This window comes from Pongo abelii, chromosome 3, assembly GCF_028885655.2.
Source record: "Pongo abelii isolate AG06213 chromosome 3, NHGRI_mPonAbe1-v2.0_pri, whole genome shotgun sequence".
In the NCBI taxonomy this organism is placed as follows: domain Eukaryota; kingdom Metazoa; phylum Chordata; class Mammalia; order Primates; family Hominidae; genus Pongo; species Pongo abelii.
Genome location: NC_071988.2, coordinates 128,782,845 through 128,796,548, shown reverse-complemented (window position 1 = coordinate 128,796,548; position 13,704 = coordinate 128,782,845).

Below are 13,704 nucleotides of genomic sequence, written 5' to 3'. Positions count from 1 at the left end.
GAAATGCGGGATGGATAGTCTCACCATAGTAATATAGATGATTAAAATTTGTTAAGGGTAATTGTGAGGATGGTGTAAGAAAAAAGAACATTGCCTTATTCCCCATGACAACAAAAGCGTAGTTTTGAGCACACTGGCCCAAGCTTGCAGAGCCTGGTTCTAGGTCTTTCTCTAGGCTTTTCCAAGCTGCCTATTCTGACACTTGCTCCCTCATTTCTGAGGCTGTTCTACTTCCCCTGTAGACCGCAGGGCTATGAGATGCCTCACTTTTTAACTTATTTTGCTTTTTCTCAAATCCATGGCCCACATCATAGAACACTGATAGACTTCAGGGTGGAGGCCGACTTATTTATTTTTGTTTATGGTCACCATTGTTTTCTCTCCATTTTGATACTTTTTCCTTTTCCTGTCATAGAATCATATCGCTTTTCCATATGGCCTCTCTATGGAGCAGGTCCTCTGTGTGCAACTCCCCTGAATTCCAGCCAAGGTGCATGTGTTAGAAATGCTCGTCTGAAAGTGGAACGCTTGGGTGTGGAGCAGTGGGAAACAGAGGTGTGAGTCTAATGTTCAGTAAGAGACATATACAAAAAAAAATTCTTAACAATACTGTTTATAATAGCAAAACTTGGAAGCAAACCAAATGCCCTTTGCGGGAGGGGATGAATAAGTATGATACAGTCACACAATAGATTATTGTATAGCTGTCAAATGAATGGATTACAGTCCCACCCAGTAATATGGATGAAACATAGCCACATAATATTAAATATAAAAAGTCAGTTCCAAAAGTCGACATAGAGCATGATATCCTTTTTGTAACTTAAAAAGAATAAAAATAAAAATAAACATTTTAAGAAAATAAAGATAGGTAGTAAAACCATATAAAAAAGGATGCAGGGGACAAATGAAACAGGATTTGATGTGGTGGTTATTTGGGTAGGGGAAGCAGAGAGATGGTATTGGGCAGGTAATTAGGTGTACGTCAAGATCCTAGTTTTTATTTTGAATGGTAGGCTTATGTGTGCTTATTGTATAATTAAAAGTAACTAAAAATTGTTATCTACACAAAAAGGGACAATTCAGAACAATGAGAAGAGTGTGTCATGAGCCAAGGATTACAATTAAACTAACTCTGTGTACCTCAGGCTCCAAACAAAAGCCATATATAGCTATCATAGTTATTCAGGAGATAAAGGGGATAGCAATGCTTATGTCATGAGTTGCTTTGAGAGTTAAGTGAGACAACCTATGAGTAATATGAAGAAATTCTAAAAACTAATACAGCTGTGAAAAAGAAGTTATCGCATTTCTTCCTTTTCTTTTTCAACTGAAATTTGACTCCCAGTGTGAAGGGACTTTGAGTTATCAGTGAGGTTTACTCCTCTGTCTGCAACGTGCTCCTCCATCAAGGTTGAGAAAAGGGGCATCCAGAGCAGAAAGGAGTTGTGGGAGGATCCTCCTAGTCACTGGTGAGAAGTTTATTACTCTGGTCTGGTTGGTCTCTCAGACTGTGACAGCTTCACAGTTTCTTCACTGATTTGGGAATGAGGGTGAATCTTCAGTAAGACTGGGAACAATGATCCCTAAATTTAGGCCTTGGTGAGTATATGTATTAGTCCATTTTCATGCTGCTGATAAAGACACACCTTAGACTGGGCGATTTACAAAAGAAAGAGGTTTTTTGGACTTACAATTCCACATAGCTGAGGAGGCCTCACAATCGTGGCAGAAGGCATGGAGGAGCAAGTAACATCTATGTGGATGGCAGCAGGCAAAGAGAGAGATCTTGTGTAGGGGAACTCCTCTTTTTAAAACCATCAGCTCTCATGAGACTTGTTCACTATCACGAGAATAGCATGAGAAAGACCTGCTCCCATGATTCAATTACCTCCCACTGGGTCCCTCCCGCGATATGTGGGAATTGTGGGAGCTACAATTCAGGATGAGATTTGGGTGGGGACACAGACAAACCATATCAGTATACAACACACACATTTCTCTCTGAGGCCTTGCCACTTGATCAGGTTTTAGTTAAAACTCAGATATTCTTATCTCGCTCCACTTTTTGGGAATCTTATCTCTCCCGTCCAGAGAGTCACTCCCCTTCCCTCTGGAATACATGGAACATTCTCTTCAATTAATTTTTCCCCAAAAGGTAGGAAAACATTGATTCAGCCAGCTTCTGCTTTATGGCCTGCAAATGTACCCAAGGCAAAAAACTAATCCAGGGAAATGGAAAAAGAAAATGTATGAAGGAGAAACACAAATATTTTAGTAAATTTGTCTGTCCAAATGTTAAGCACTGGTCAATGGGACTCAGTAAATATTTCTGACCTACCTCTACATCCAAGTTGATAACAAAAAGGATAGACTTTTGTTTCTCTATGTGGCTCAGATTAGAGAGAGATTTCATTTTGGCATGGCAGAAAAATCTGCTCTCATGTTTGCCTCTTCTGGCTGTGCTCCTCTTTCCACAGAGCAAAAATGGCAGCCCATGTTGTCTGGTGCCCAGAAAAGTGTTGACATATGAGGGATGATCAACAAAAATTTCCTAACTGATAACTACAAAATAGAAGATAAGTAAGTACATTTCTTTTCTTAGAAAGAAGAAACCCTGGACAAAAGCAGAAAAATTAGCGTGCATTTCAGAAGTGAATTGTGTCTTTCTATGGTGGGCATACTCTGGCCCATTTCCTTATGTCTAGGCTGAAACTGACTGGATTTTCACCAGTCCAAGGAATAGGAAGTATACTTCCTTGAAGTAATGATTAGAATATCTATATATGCCTTTAAGACAACTTACCCACCCATACCCTTTCCTACTATGCATAGCAAAATGTGAACTGAGCTCAATGCTCAGTTGTCCTTTACTTTCCATTGATTCACATAAGCAAACAAAAGAAGACACTCTTCTCCCTTAAAAGAGCAATAGTTTAATCTGAGAGAAGTTATTCAAACTAACTAACTCGCCATTCAGGAAAAATTTCACTGGCCTCTTAGCAGCTCCACAGGGGTAACAACTATTCATTACATGTATCTCTTGAGTAATCAGCAGACCCCAGCCAATTTCTCCAGATGGCCTATCCTATCACTGGATGTTGCAATAACATAAAAGAAACCATGCTTTGTGTGGGCTGATTTGAAAATGGATCTCTGTTATGAAGATAAATATAGAAAACTTATCAGGTTACTAATCTGCCATTGAATGTGGGCCTCAAAGGAAAGTCATAATCATGCTTGTCATATCTGTCTTCAAAGGCTGTAACAAATATAGCTAATGAATTACAAAAGCACCTGCCTCCACCTTTATGGCTTCCCTTTATCTACTTTCCTTTGTCTTTTGAAAATGATATCAACTGATTTCAATATAATTGATAATGATAATAAAATAGTGATTTCTGATCTGCATTTTCACCACTGACCTTTATCAGAGGTTTTATTGTTTTGTTTTTTGCCTTTTTAGTTTAGCTAGAAATCTAGGGCAACTTAAAAATCATCTATTTTATCTGCAATTGACTATAAATGTTTCTAAATAAATAAATGAATATATGCATTTAGTGATCTCAGACTATTTCGGAGATGTGTAAAGCTATCTTTTTTTAGTCATACATAAACATTCTCCTAATTTTAATTAATAATGCATTTCAAATTAGTTTAAGATTTATTTTTTGTTTAAAGATTGAACGTAGTGGATTGCCACTTTCTGCATAAAACTTTTTTAAATTATCATTTAAAATGTTTTTAAACCACTTTTTAGGCTTATCAACTGACTATTTCCTTGTTTTTAATCTTTTTTCCTTGATCTCATTTTTTAAGCCTGGATTTTTTAAACAAATAAATATGCTTTGTTGCCTGTAATTATTAGACTAAATTTTAGTATTTTAATACTTATTAATATTACCAGTTCTTAGCATAAAAGAAAGATAAATTAAGTGTTCCTATGAGTTTCAGGATTACTAACACATAAAAGTATATATGATATTATCATCTAAAAACTTATTTCTAGAGTATAAGCATGTGAGAAATCTTGAATGGAGAAATTATTCTAAAATGTAAATGTAAATACTTGATTAAGTGTTGAAAACATTTGGAAAACATACATTTACTTTTGGTATTACAGATGTCTGTAATAATAGTTTCTACAACTATGAAGTGGTGTTCATACTTAATTGTTTATACTCTGTAGTGGAAGGTCTTATTTCCTTTATACTTTTTTTCAGTCACGTAATCTCCAGCTAGTTCCTTTTTTAAAAAAAATAAAATTTTTTCTGTAGAATAATTTTAGATTTACCAAAGAACTGCAAAGGTAGTGATGAGATTCCCCATAACCAGTTTCCCCTGTTATTGACGTCTTACATTAGAATGGTACATTTGTTATAATTAATTTGTACATTTGTTATAATTAATGAACCAATATTAACAGATTATTATAACAAAAATCCATATTTTATTCAGACTTCCTTTTGCCCAGTGTCCTTTTTTAGTTGTTCTAGAATTCTACTCAGAAGACAACATTACATTTAATTATGTCTCTCTAGGCTCCTCTTGGCTGAGATAGTTTCTCAGCCTTTCTTGTTTTTGATGACCTTAACAGTTTGAGGAGCACGGGTCAGGTATTTTCTAGAATGTCCCTTAACTGGAAGTTATCTGATGTTTTGTCATGATTATACTGGGATTATGAGTATTTTGGAGAAAGGTCAGAGAGGTAAAGTGCCATTTGTATCACATCATTTGGAGGATTCATACAATTAACATAACTTACTACTGTTCACATTAACCTTTGTCATTTGGCTGAGGTCGTCTTTGCCAAGTTTCTTCACTGTGTGAAGTTACTATTTTCTCAAACCCTCTCTCAACTCTCCATACTGCATGCTTTAGAAAGAAATCATACGAATGGTCCACACTTGAGGAGTGGGGCTCCTATGTGAATTATTTGAAATTCTTCTTTACAGGACACTTTTCTCCTTCCCCAAGTATTTTTTATATTTTATCATTCATTTATATCAGTTTGGACTCATGGATATTTATTTTATAATTTGGGTTGTAATCCAATACTACTTTATTTTCTTGCTCGGATTGTTCCAGCTGTGACCATTGTGGGCTCTTTTTTAACTCCTATGTTATCTGACTTATGCCCATCACTGCAGGTTTTTTCTTTTTTGTTTTTTAGCACTTCCTTACTTTTTGGTTTTATAAAATGTTCTTCACTTACATTGTATATTTTCTGCTCCAGTTTTAGAATCCTAAAATTGGATTGTAGAATTTTAGGATTCTTCTCCGAAGAGTCCTGGTTCGTTTTGTTGATATTAGAATCCACAATGTGGGTACTACATGCCTAACCCATGTATATACACATATCTAAATATTTAATTGGATATCTACATATATAAATATTTATATATACCTATCTGTATCTATATTAAGCTAAATATGAGCTAATGCTAATGTCTTTAATTCTAGTCCATCACCACATGAATCATTTTCAGTTCTTCCCCGTGCACATCTGTGAACTCCCACTCCAACAATGAGAAGCCTGGCTCCCATCATCCACCATCCATTTACCTAACTGTTCAATTCTAGCATACGTATATAGCAGTATCAGAATTCTTTACTACTCTCCTGGAAAATAACCCTATCAACTAGAATCCAGTGATTATGCAGTTTCTGTTGCTTTCAGTCATACAGACTCTACTCATTTCTAAAGTTACTTAGGGTCAGTACCTCTGCCCCTACCACCCTTCAGTGAGGTTCTTTCATACATTTGTTATGTAGTTAGAGTATTGTGACACATTCTGCATTCATTTTAGTCTGAAATCCTCTGACCTCTTAAATATTTTTTTAGCTTGCATATAATGTTCACTATTTGTTTTGTGAAGTTCTCTGAGTTTTGACAAATGCAGAATGTTTAGTATCCAAAATTATAGTGTTATTTATTAGTCCTAGTAGTTTTTGGTAAATTATTTGGGGTCTGCTATATAAAAAGATTTTGTGATCTTTAAACAATGACAATTTTACTTCCTCCTTTCCAATTTGGATGCTTTTTATTTATTTTTCTTGCCAAATTGCCCTGGTTAGGACTTCTAGTACTATGTTGAATATGAGTGATGAAACAAGACATCTTAGAGGAAAATCTTTCAGTAAAGTTGCAGGATACAAAATCAACACACAAAAATCAGTAACATTTCTCTATGCTAATAGTGAACTATCTGAAAAAAAAAATCAAGGAAGTTAACACATACAATAGCTATGAAAGAAAAGATACCTGGGAATAAACTTAACCAAACAAATAAAAAAAAACCTCTACATTGAAAACTATAAAACATTGATGAAATAAGTTGTAGAAGACACAAACAATGTAAAGATATTCCACGTTTATGGATAAAAATAATTAATATTCTTAAAATGACCATACTTCCCAAAGTGATCTACAGATTTAATGCAATACTTTTGAAAATACCAATGACATTCTTCTTAGAAACAGAAAAAACTATCCTAAAATTCATATGGATCCTGATAGCCACAGCAATTCTGAGAAAGAACTAAGCTGGAGGCATTATGCTACCTGACTTCAAAATATACTATAAAGCTATAGTAACTAAAAAATCATGATATTGGCATAAAAACAGAACAGACACATAGACCAGTGGAACGGAATACAAAACCCAGAAATAAAGTTATGTATCTATAGCCAACTAATTTTTGACAAAAATGTCAAGACACACATTGGGAAAAAGACAGTCTCTTCAATAAATGGTCCTGGGAAAACTGAATAGTCATGTGCAGAAGAATGAGAATAGACTCAGGGCCTAGTGCGGTGGCTCACACCTGTAATCCCAGCACTTTGGGAGGCCAAGGCGGGCAGATCACGAGGTCAGGAGATCGAGATCATCCTGGCTAACATGGTGGAACCCCGTCTCTACTAAAAATACAAAAAAATTAGCTGGGCGTGATGGCGGGCACCTGCAGTCCCAGCTACTCAGGAGGCTGAGGCAGGAGAATGGCGTGAACCCAGAAGGCGGAGCATGCAGTGAGCCGAGATCGCGCCACTGCACTCCAACCTGGGTGACAGAGCAAGACTCCGCCTCAAAACAAAAAAAAAAAAAAGAATAAGAATAGACTCCTACCTCTCACCGTATACAAAAATAAACCCCAAATCCATTAAAGACTTATATCAAAAACACAAAACTTTAAAACTTCTAAAAGAAAACATAGGGGAAATGCCATGACATTGGGTTGGGCAAGGATTTTTAAAATAACACCTCAAAAAAACAAGCAATGAAAGCAAAAGTAGACAAATGGTATTGCATCAAACTGAAAGACTTTTGCACAGCAAAGAAGACAATTAACAAATAGACAACCTACAGAATGGGAAAATCTATTTGCAAACTATGCATCTAATTAGGAGATAACATTCAAAATATATAAAGGTGTTAAAAAACTCAATAACAAAAAAGCAAATAATCTGAATTATAAATGGATAAAACCTGAATAAACATTTCTCAAAAGAAGACATGCAAATGGCCAACAGTTATATGACAAAATGCTCAACATCACTAATCATCAGATAAATGAAAATCAAAACCACAATGAGATGAAACTTCACTTCAGTTTAAATGGCTATTAGGAAAAAGACAAAAGAAACAAGTTTGGCAAGGATGTGGAGAAAAGGTAACACTTGCAAACTGTTGGTGGAATTGCAAATCAGCACAGCTTCTATGAGAAACAGTATAAATAGTCCTCCAAAAATTAAAAATTGAAATATCATATGATCCAGCAACCCCACTACTTGGTATATATCCAAAGAAAATGAAATTGGTATGTTGAAGAGATACCCATACTCCCTTCCATGTTTATTGTAATACTATTTACAATATTCAGGATGTGGAATCAACCCAAGTATCTGAAAAAGGATAAATGGGTAAAGAAAACATGGTATTTATACATAGTGGAATACTATTCAGCCATAAAAATGAAATCTTGCTATTTGTAACATGAATAGACCTGGATGACATCATGTTAAGTGAAATAAGCCATACTTGGAAATGCAAATACCACATGATCTCACTCATATGTGAAAATAAATAAATAAATAAAAAGTGTTGTGGCCAGGCACAGTGGCTCATGCCTATAATCCCAGCACTTTGGGAGGCTGAGGTGGGTGGATTGCTTGAGGTTAAGAGTTCGAGATCAGCCTGGCCAACATGGTGAAACCCTGTCTCTACTAAAATACAAAAATTAGCCAGGCGAGGTGGCATGTGCCTGTAATTCCAGCTACTAGGGAGGCTGAGGCAGGAGAATTGCTTGAACCCAGGATGCAGAGGTTGCAGTGAACTGAGATTGCGCCACTGTACTACAGCCTGGGTGACAGAGTGAGACTCTGTCTCAAATAAATAAATAAATACATAAATAAATAGAAAGAGTTGTTATCATAGATGTAGAGAGTAGAACAGTGGTTGGTAGTGACTTGAAAGAAAATTGATGAGGGGAGAATGAAAAGAGGTTGGTCAATAGGTACAAATTAGATAGGTAGAATAAGTTAAAATGCACAGTGCTCTGATGATGGTTAACAGGAAGGTATTGTACATTACAAAATAGCTAGAAGAGAGGTTTATTTTTGGCCCTATAGGAATTTTAAAATAGTTTTTTCTAAATCTGAGAAGAATGTCAATGGTAGTTTAATGGAAATAGCATTGAATCTGTAAATTATTTTGGGCAGTATGGCCATTTTCACAATATAGATTCTTCCTATCCATGAGCACGGAACGTTTTTCCATTTGTTTGTGTACTGTCTGATTTCCTTGAGCAGTGGTTTCTAGTTCTCCTTGAAGAGGTCCTTCACTTCACTTGTTAGCTGTATGCCTAGGTATTTTATCCACTTTGCAGCAATTGTGAATGGGAGTTCACAATGATTTGGCTCTCTGCTTGCCTGTTGGTGTATAGGAATGCTTGTGACTTTTGTGCATTGGTATTGTATCCTGAGATTTTGCTGAAGTTTCCTGTCAGCTTAAGAAGTTTTTGGGCTGAAACGATGGGGTTTTCTAGATAAAGGATTATGTCTGCAAACAGAGACCATTTGACTTCCTCTCTTCCTACTTAATACTCTTTATTTCTTTCTCTTGCCTGATTGTCCTGTCCAGAACTTCCAGTAATTTGTTGAATAGGAGTGGTGAGAGAGGGCATCCTTGTCTTGTGCTGGTTTTCAATGGGAATGTTTTCAGCTTTTGCCCATTCAGTATGATACTGGCAGTGGATTTTTCATAAATAGCTCCTATTATTTTGGGGTAGGTTCCTTCAATACCTAGTTTATTGAGAGTTTTTTACGTGAAAGGATGTTGAATTTTATTGAAGGCTTTTTCTGCATCTATTGAGATAATCATATGGTTTTTGTCTTTAGATCTGTTTATGTGGTGAATTACATTTATTGATTTGTGTATGTTGAACCATTCTTGCATCCCAGGGATGAAGCCAACTTGATTGTGGTGCATAAGCTTTTTAATGTGCTGCTGTGTTTGGTTTGCCAGTATTTTACTGAAAATTTTGGCATCAATGTTCATCAGGGATATTGGCCTGAAGTTTTCTTTTTTTATTGTATCTCTGACAGGTTATGGTATCAGAATGATGCTGGCCACATAGAATGAGTTAGGGAGGAGTCCTTCCTTTTCAATTGTTTGGAATAATTTCAGAAGAAAGGATATCAACTCCTCTTTAAATTTATGGTAGTATTCAGCTGTAAATCAATCTGGTCCTGGACTTTTTTTGGTTGGTAGGCTATTTATTTTTGCCTCAATTTCAGAACTTGTTACTAGTGTTTTCAAGGATTCAACTTCTTCCTGGTTCAGTCTTAGGAGGGTGTATGTGTCCAGGAATCTACCCATTTCTTCTAGATTTTCTAGTTTATTTGCATAGAGGTGTTTATAGTATTCTCTGATGGTTGTTTGTATTTCTGTGGGATCAGTAGTGATATCCCCTTTATCATATTTTATTGTGTCTATTTGATTCTTCTTTATTTTCTTCTTTTTTAGCCTGGCTAGCAGTTCATCTATTTTTTTAATTTTTTCAGAAAAACAGCTCCTGGATTCATTAATTTTTGAAGGATTTTTTCATCTCTCTATTTTCTTCAATTGCACTCTGATCATGGTTATTTCTTGTCTTCTGCTAGCTTTGGGTTTGTTTTCTCTTGGTTCTCTAGTCCTTTTAGTTGTAATGTTAGAATGTCAATTTGAGATCTCTTTAGCTTTTTGATATGGGCATTTCATACTATAAATTTCTCTCTTAACACTGCTTTAGCTGCATCCCAGAGATTCTGGTGCATTTTTTCTTTGTTCTCATTGGTTTCTAAGAACTTCTCAATTATTTCTGCCTTAGTTTCATTGTTTACCCTGGAGTCATTTAGGAGCAGCTTGTTCAATTTCCATGTAGTTGTGTAGTTTTGAGTGCATTTCTTAATCTTAGATTCTAATTTGATTGTGCTGTGGTCTGAGAAACTGTTTGTTATTATTTCAGTTCCTTTGCATTTGCTGAGGAGTGATTTACTCCCAATTATGTGATTAAGTTTAGAATAAGTGCCATGTGGCACTGAGAAGAATGTATATTCTGTTGTTTTGAGGTAGAGAGTCCTGTAAATATATATCAGGTCTACTTAATCCAGAGCTGAGTTCAGGTCCTGAATATCTTTGTTAATTTTCTGTCTTGATGATCTGTCTAATATTGACAGTGGGGTGTTAGAGTCTCCCACTATTATTGTGTGAGAGTCTAAGTCTCTTTGTAGGTTTCTAAGAGCTATTTTATGAGTCTGGGTGCTCCTGTATTGGGTGCATATATATTTAGGATAGTTAGGTCTTCTTGTTGTATTGACCCCTTTACCATTATGTAATGCCCTCTTTGTCCTTTTTTATCTTTGTTTGTTTAAAGTCTGTTTTGTCAGAAACTAGGGTTGCAACTTCTGCTTTTTTTTTTAACTTTTCATTTTCTTGATAAACTTTCCTCCACCCCTTTATTTTGAGTCTATGTGTGTCTTCACATGTGAGATGGGTCTCTTGAATATAGCACACTGATGGATCTTGGCTCTTTATCCAGTTTGCCATTGTGTGTCTTTTAATGGGATCATTTAGCCCATTTACATTTAAGGTTGATATTGTTATGTATGAATTTGATCCTGTCATCATGAGGCTAGCTGGTTATTATCCTCAGCAAACTAGTGCAGAAACAGAAAACCAAACACCACATGTTCTCACTTATAAGTGGGAGCTGAAAAATTAGAATACATGAACAAAGGGAGGGAAACAGCACACATTGGGCCTATTGGGGAGTGTGGTGTCAGGGACAGGAGAGCATTAGGAAAAATAGTAATGTATGCTAGGCTTAATACCTAGGTGATGAGTTGATAGGTGCAGCAAACCACCATGACCTGTGTTTACCTATATCACAAACCTGAACATCTTCCACATGTATCCCAGAACTTAAAATGAAAATTAAAATTAATTTAAAAAAGAAAAGATTATTCTTTGACCATTGGATGGCCTTTGCTTTTTTGTCAAAGAGCAGTTGACTATATTTGTAACAGTCTATTTTTTTTTTTTTTTTTTTGCTGTCTAGTCCATTCTATTGATCTATACATCTACTCTTTTGCCAATACCATGCTCTCTTGGTTACTTTAGCTTTATATTAAGTCTTAAAGTCAAGTAGTGTCAGTATTCTAGTTTTTGTTTTCAGTGTTGTGTTGAGTATTGTGGGTCTTTTGCTTTTACTTTACAATTGGTTTGTCAATACATATAAAACAGCTTGCTGGGATTTTCACTGGGATTATGTTGAGTCTATAAACTAAATTGGGGAGAATTGATAACAATATTGAGTCTTCCAATTCATGAACACAGAATCTGTCTTCATTTACTTAAAATTTTTTTGATATCTTTCATCAGATTTTTGTCATTTTCTACACATAGAACCTATACATATTTTGTTAGGCATTCGCCTAAGCATTTCAATTTTGGGGTTGCCTTGTAAATAACATTATTTTTAAAAATTCAAATTCTTAATTGTTCTTGGTGGATATATAGAAAACCAATTGAAATATGTATATTAACCATGAATTCTAATACCTTGCTGTACTCTCTTATTAATGATAGGATTTTGTTTGGTCAATTTTTTGAAATTTTCTACATAGACAATCATATCATCTGCAACTGAGTAATTTAATTCCTTCCTTTCAATTTGATAGACCCTTCATTTTCTTTCTTTCTTTTTTTTTTTTTTTGGTCTTATTCCATTAGGTAGGACTTTGTAGTCTGATGTTGAATAGCAGTAGGAAGAGAGGACATTTCGTCATCCATTTATTCATTCATTTACTCACTTACATAAATATTTATTGAGCACCTGCTCTGTGTAATTTAACATGGAATTTTATAATTTGGCCTAATATTCAATTATCGTCATTTAAATAAGATAGAGCCTAGGGAAATAGAAAGCAGATCAATTACATTATTTTCTTTACCCATTAAATAAGTATCATCATTTATGAGTTATGTGGTAGTAAACAATGCACTTAGTATCTCTGTATCTCAAGTTATTTTATATACAAAATAATAATCTCATCTATATCATAGTGTTATGAGATTTAAAGAATTTTTTATGTTAAATTTCAAAATAGCATCTAGCACTTAGTAAACCAATGATAAATTTTATTTATTTATGTTAAAATTTTCTTCTCACAGACTTAGTTAAGGGAAAAGACAGAACTAGTATCAGACTATGTGTGGTCACAAACTTTTAGCTTTATCTTTGAATATATTCAAGTATATAGTTTATTTAGAATGATCCCTTTTTGAGACAGATATACATGCAGAAATTTTATTCAATAATGCTAGTGTAATCAACACCAGTGAGGAAGTTAAAAAAAAACAAAACAAACAAACAAGGTTGGGCATAGAGAGAAATTAAACTTCAGTGTAGTTACAACAGCCGCCTCATCTAGTGCCTTGGGAGCTGTGGAGCTGGGATGTATTACTTTATTAGATGGGTGCTTCCTCTGAGAAAGGATGTAACATTGGTTGGTGCAGCTTCATTTGGCCTCTGAAGGTAGTTCCTGAAAAAGGATTCAGTTGTGAGCCTTTAATAACTAATACTCCCAGGTCCTAGGGCAAGGTCCTAAGAGGAGAATCTAGGTGGTAAAACATAGCATTAATAAATATGTCTTATTTTCTATAAACTTGAAGCAAGTTTTATGTCTACAAGTTGAAAATATTAATTGTACTCAACTGGATTTTATGAACCCCAAATATTGAGGGTTTAGAAGAAAGTTCAGACTTTTATTTACTACCAGTTGGTGATTTAAGGTTAACAGTTTCTAGAGCCTGTTAATATTTCAAAAATTCCAAGTGACTTATCTCTCATGATGGTAGAGTAGGCTTTTAAAATTTCTTGTGAAACATAATTATTTAGAGAGCTATTTATAATGTGAAAGTCCAGGGGTCCTTGTGTCAACCTTATAAATAGGTTTAGAAAATTTATCAGCTCTCTGAAACATGCACAGTATCAGCCAGCAAAATTTTTTATCAAGCATGTCATAGTGATGAAATATCTGATAGCCATGAGTATTAAGCATAGAATATAATAGGACACATTTCAGTTTGATGAATATCTTTATACCCTGGTCTTTTGAACCTTGCTTTAAACTCTCATGCTAATCATAAGTCTAGGGTAGGA